At 37.7% G+C, this 6,542-nt stretch overlaps 1 long non-coding RNA gene across 1 annotated transcript; it reads right to left on the bottom strand.

The window, feature by feature from the left end:
- Positions 1 to 258: 258 nt before the first annotated feature.
- Positions 259 to 5,714, bottom strand: LOC138686686 (uncharacterized). Its single transcript, XR_011325977.1, has 3 exons — positions 5,613 to 5,714; positions 2,410 to 2,447; positions 259 to 1,458 (listed from the first exon to the last, which is right to left on the bottom strand). It is a non-coding gene; the product is annotated as an uncharacterized lncRNA (long non-coding RNA).
- Between the last annotated feature and the right edge of the window lie 828 nt (positions 5,715 to 6,542).

Genomic DNA, 6,542 nt, shown 5'->3' with positions numbered 1-6,542 from the left:
GCCAAACTCAATACTACTAGGTTTGACTATTCTCATGAATTCTGGTCTTTCTAGTCTTCTTCAGTGCTCTTGACTTCCATCTAATAAATCATTTTAGACAGGCTTAGCCTTCATGCTCACATAAACTTTAATGGAATGATGCATAGAGAAGGCAAAATTTCAGGTTCAGCATGAGGCTTTTACTGAACTATGGCTGGCTTTCAAATGAAAATGTCTTTACCATACCTAAACTTTGCATTTTTTATGCTACAGTTCCAAAGCTTGCTCTTGCTCCCAAAGGAGCTAATGTGCTGTACCCCTTATCTTGTAAAATCACCAGTTCCACAAGACCTCAGACTGTGCTGATTTTAAAAGAAATGTGACAATATCTGCATCTCTGTTCAAAGGCAACATCAGCGTGTTTCAATCAGATTAATGGATTCATATTTTCCTTTAGATTCTGAATGTCCAGACAATTCTTGCCTGATTGAGAGACCTGCAGCTTCTTCACATTTCAGTCTGAACAAAGCACTTTTTCCAAACATCTCAGCAGAGATTCTGCCTGTTTCTCGCTTGAAAACAAAATGCTAAAGGTTAGTCTTGGTTTCCAGTGTCTCTTCATCATGCAGACTGAATCTTCCAAGAACAGGTGTGGGGTCAGTGTGTCCCCCTGCTTTTTATTAAGATGGTAGTTTTAACATGTATCCAGCTGGGAAACAAAACAAATTTTTGGTCCTGATCCTGTACATACAATATGATTGCTGTGGACTTGGTCATTCTAGAGAATTTAACTGACCTAGAGGACAATCAGCATCTTACCAGACTGCATTGTAAGGCATTTAAAATAATTGTGTAAACTTGAATGTGATTTTCAGTTGCCTGAAAGAGACAGTAAGTTGTATATTTTACAAACACCAGAAAAAACAACCTTATTCTTACTTGCTTTTGAAAGAGGCACTAAAATAGACTAAGATGAATACATATTGGAATAATTTACCATAGCCATTAAGACATAATTTCTATAAGGAAGAAAACACAAATAGCTGAACTTTAAGGACATAAAATTGCCTTGAAGTATAAATAACAATTTACATTTACATTCCTCTTATTCTCTATAGGATTGCATGCTCCTTAAAGCCATAATCAAAAGGCAAACAAACAAACAAACAAAATCATTCTTGTAATCCACCAAGAAATTTGAGGGTATGCTTTCCTTCTAATCCTAGCTTAAGTAATGCTAGAAAATATATTATGATATGTTCACCAAAAGCAAGTGGGCAGTAGTTATCATGATCTCCATTAAGAAGTAAATATTAACAGGGGAGAAAGGCGCTGCACCGAAAGACACAGCCTCTTACTTCTCTTCTACCACAACCAATACAAACAGTGTGGCTATTAATCACGCTGAAGTCCCAAAGTAGATTCATTCTGGGTATTAGTTTGACTATGGATCATGTTCATGTTCATTCAGTCTTTCTCCTGATCCAAAGGAAAACAATGTCAGCCAGAGGAGAAAGTTCAGTTACCATCCCAGGAAGTTCACAAAACCTTGATCCGCAACAGACTTGCTGCAGGACTACAGAAAAGCATTTTAAGCAAAAACTTCAAAGGTACTAGCTTAAATTAGTACTAAATGGTAACTTACACATTTTGAAGATATAAGCCTTTATCCCTTTGCTTCATTTTCTCATCTGTAAAATGAGGATAGAAATACTTACCTAACCATTGGGGTTTAGCTGCATTAAAACTGTAGGGTGCTCTGATAATATGGTAACATGGGCATGTAAGAATGGAAGATTATTCATAGGTTTGACTGTAGTCCCTATCTCAGGAAAATCAGCTGGGATCTCACTGCAGAAATGAACATTGATGAAACAGCTAGCCATTGCTTGATATCATATGAAGGCTTAAGTTTTACCACATAGCATATGAAATTGATCATCAGATTTAGCTATATTACCATCATACAAATTCTAGGCAGTAAGTAACCTGAGCTTCTTTTTAGCAACTAGAATTTATAGTTGACCTGAGGTTAGGAAAGACTGGGAGTCTTGTAGAGTGTGAGAAGTCAGGGGCTGAGAATATTCTGCATTTACCACTGTGCGTGTGCACGTACAAAAGTCCATCAAGTTGCAAAAAGAGACAAAACATCTCTTCTCCCAGCCCCACATGCCTCACAAGCCCTATTCTCAAAGACTGTGTGGGCTGTCTAAAGTATATTTATTGGTCACAAGCACTGGATAACATATAACAAGATCATCTTGTCTAGACACAAAACATGATAAAACTATGTAAAGGAACCATAGGTGACTTAATATTACTTACTCTACACACAGCTAGACCAAACTAAGCAAGATTATATATATATATATATAGGGTAAAATAATGGTTTATAAACCAAGAGTTAAGTTCTTGAGAGAAAATCTTAACCTTGAGAAGTTTTCCTCTCCTCCTTCCTCTCTTCTTCTCTAGGAGACATAAGAAAGAATGTGAGTCCGGGGTTAAGAGGGAAGAGAAGAGAAAGTAGTGTTTACTTATATAAAACATTACAGCTCAGTATAATGAAGTATTTCAAAACTCCACCCTAAATTCCAAGGAAAGAAAAATTGCGGCTTCCTATAGCAATTGTCTCATTAAATTCTGCCTGCATTTTATTCTGGCTTAGTACAGTTTTGTATGGATTTTTTTTTTTTTTAATTCTCGTCTGGCTTTGAGTCAAAGTGCAAAAACCAGAATTCTTTAGAAAGTAGAGCTGACCAGGCAAAGGTTTTACACTAGCAAGAACACTGATATTTCAAAAATATTTTCATCCTATTTTGTTATAAAGATGAAATGATTCAAACATATTCCCAGGAATGCTTTCCTGAATAACAAGTGATTCATGAGAGAAGGAATGAATCCTCATTTGAATACCTACATGTCTAAGAAGCTCCACAACTAACTGGTTATAGAATTAGCCTCTCTTTGTCCCCTTCACATTTAAATTATTTATATTAACTCAAAAAGCTTCACAAGAAACAGCTTCCCTCCCCCATATTATGTTGGTCAGGGGACTCACCTCACCTGTAAAAGGTCAAAGGCCAAATTTTCCACACTAAAAAGGAAGATTTGGAAGAAGGTATTTTACAATACCATCTGGAAGAATGTCTTGACTTACCAGATATTCTACAGTGGTCTTATTGATTTTTACTATACATTTCTGTTTACTTTTGGACCTTGAAAACTTTTTCTTCTGAACATTTCATCCAACCAAGCATGTTCCCATGAAAACTTTCAGGTTTTAACTCAGGGTTTTTTTGTTGTTGGGGGGGTTGTTGGTTTTTTTGTTTTTTCAGAAAAACATATGAAAAAGAAATCAGACTAAACTCACTAATGTTCTTAAAACCTATTTGTAATACAAGTAATTTCTGTAAGCCTTTTTCTTCACTTTTCTAGGAGTTATTCATACAAGTATCATCTGTACCATGTTTAGGGAGGAACTGTTATACATGTGAATGAGTATTCAGGCATGAACTATATTATTCATTAGTCTATATATTTGCTCCAGAGAGCAAGCCTGGAAGCATTTCATTGTAATACCACACATGCAATTACGTGGTGGGAATATGATAAGACAAAACTGGTAGACAGCCAACAAAACTTAGTTTCTCTGAGTCAAAAAGAAAAAGTTATTAAAATCCGAGATCCACACTGTACAGTTAAACATTTTGTTTGTCTTCCCCCAACTAGCTCACATCCTGCACTGCCTCCTCACTTCCCCCATAGTCTAAGTCATTTAAAGTCCTCAGTTCTGATTTAATCCTATCAGAAAGCAGAAACTCCATCATTTTACCCTAGTAGCTGACCACATCCCTCAAATTTAGAGTTCCAACTTTGTCAAGTCAATAGCAGCTAAGAAATCTGAAGGCACATGGTGAACAACATTTGACAATTTCAGAAGATCAGCAAATGGAGAACTTCTTCCTTTCCACCTTTATCTTTGCACTATGCAGTAGAAGATTTCTGGAAAACTCGGGAGGTAAAAGTGGTGGACATTGTACAACAAAATCCTTGTATTATTACAAACACTGAATATGTCTCATGTCAGTGGAGGGTTTCCACTGAAGAAGCATATGTTTACTAAAAAGTGGTTTGTAAGGACAATTTCATCTTGAAAGAGCCAAGAACTTACATACTCAAGCTCTGTCCTTCACTAACTTGGGGCCTTATCCAAAGACCACTGAGATACAAGAAAGTTTCAGTTAATTGACTTCAGAGACCTTTGGATTAGAAGATCCTGGCAAGACTGACGCTACAACAGCTCTTGAAAGGGTACTGAAAAAGTCTGTCTTATCTCACTATATATATAAAAAAAAAAAATCAGAATGGCACAAAAAAGAGTGAAAAGTATTCCAGAGGTACATCTGTGCTCTTTAAATATCTGATGGCCTAAAAATATGTGAGGGATGAATAACGTATACTTTCAGAAACCTGAGTTTACAGGGAAAACTGCCATGCAGTTTAGCTTTAATTTTGTCTCCCTGTCAACTGCAGAACCACACAGATCCTCAGAAAATTTTATCTTGTTTTACCCATTTTTTTAAGAAAATGAGAAGAAATGGGATTGCTATCTCCAATATCCACCCCAATGTGGTATAAAGGGAGACAGAAAACACACTCACATGCAGTATCTGAATTGTGTCTGGCCTAATCCCACCACGTAAGCCAGGCTCCCTACATACTTTCCCTCTGAAACTCTGCAAACAGAGCTATGTTGTCAAACACCAACATTGTACCCTTTTCTAATAGAATAAAAGCTGCGCAGTAATGATCAGCACTAAGCAAAGATGGTGTGACAATTGGCCCCACTACTTTGCTCTTGGAGACCTTTTCAAACAGTTTGCTTTGTCTGCAAGAAGCCAAGCGCCTTTTCGCAGTGGGGAGGCCACAGCTCTGCTGCTCAGCCTGGGGCAGGCAGGGAGGCAAGGCTTTCCCTCTGGCCCTATTTCACTTCACAGAAAGGCAGGAGAATGCTATGAACAGCAGGTAGTAGGTCTGCAGCGGTTTCATCCTGACTGTGACAGCTGTAGAGACCTAGGAAACCAAAGTCAGCTAGGGAACCTGCACTCCTATTTACATCAGAAAATGATCTCTTCCGCTCTCTTTACAAACAGTATTTCCTTCAGAAAAGTCCATGACCATCTGAAACATTGCTACTTTACCAATACCCACTGACAAGCATTTTTGACATTCAGTCTCTCCACTCTTTCTGAGACAGCAAAACCAAAATTATCTGTATTACACCAGCACTAAGATTCAAGATCAGGTTTAAATATCTTCTTTGCTTTTCTGAGTTTATATCAGGCCCTTAACATTACTAGCATGTGTTTACCATGGTCTGGTAAACAGAACAGAGAACATAGCACGTGGTAGTGATTTAAACTGTGTCATTAGCACATGGCAGGGGGGAGGGCTTTACTTGTATAGTTCACACATACCATACAAATTCTTTAAACAAATAAAGAGCTGTGGAGGGAGGGAGGGAAGGAGGGAAAGGGAAGAGACCTATACAAACCCCAAATTTTCCATGCTTTCCCACTCTTGTTTGGAGGGTTGGCTTTTTTTTCCCACCATACGATGGAGTCTCCTCTTACCCAGTTTATCAGAAATTCCTCTCACGCTGCACACACTGAGGCAGCATGCTGCCTACATTTCAGGAAGGTCTTGGCAATGCGCAAGCAGCTCTAGAACACATAATGCAGGCAGAGAACATAATCTCACATATTTTTTAATAGACGCAGTCACGATTTCACATGCAGTATATTAATCCTTTGTGCCTATGAATTCTTGATAGAAACAAGTACTGTAATGAACAAGTCCAAGGTAGAGACAGGGAGCACAGATATCACATTAAGGTGAAGAACCTGATGCCTCGCCCTTTTTAAAAATTGAATAATGCATTTTTGTGTATGTTGGAGTTACACAATGAAATGCAACTCAAAAGTATTGGTCAAAGCTCAAGATGGCATACCAAGCCACTAGTAAATCTGTGTTCTCATGTCTCTGCTGGTACATTGTATAAGGCATGCTGCTGTGCTCTGATGCAAGTAGCACTCACTTGTTACCTTACTTTCAAGGACAGAAGTAAAACCAAAAGAGGAGGGAGAGTACTGGAAGAGGGTGACATACGTGAAGGTGATTTTATATTGTTCAGTAAGACACAACACAATTCTTGATTCAGTCTAATTTGTCAGGTTTTTAACGTGGTACTGGTCTACAAAACACATTTCATATGGATTAAAACTACTAATACTTCACATATATTATTTAGTCATGGCTTTCAATAATCTTGTAGAAAGACAAATAAAATTACCTCTCTTTTACTTTTAGGAAACCTGAGGTAAAGACACTCGGGATCGAATTTACTCAGCAGAAGACACAAACATTTCTTCAGTGAGCTCTCCAACAGCCCCAAGGTGTCCAAGACCCGTTGATTTCAGTGGTTCTTTCAAAATAACAAAGTTATTATCTTGAGCTATTAAACAGTTCTAAAAATTTGAAGTGATGGCTTCATTCAAATCTGT

This window comes from Haliaeetus albicilla, chromosome 9 (assembly GCF_947461875.1).
Source record: "Haliaeetus albicilla chromosome 9, bHalAlb1.1, whole genome shotgun sequence".
NCBI classification, from domain to species: domain Eukaryota; kingdom Metazoa; phylum Chordata; class Aves; order Accipitriformes; family Accipitridae; genus Haliaeetus; species Haliaeetus albicilla.
This window is presented reverse-complemented; position numbering and strand designations above follow the sequence as displayed.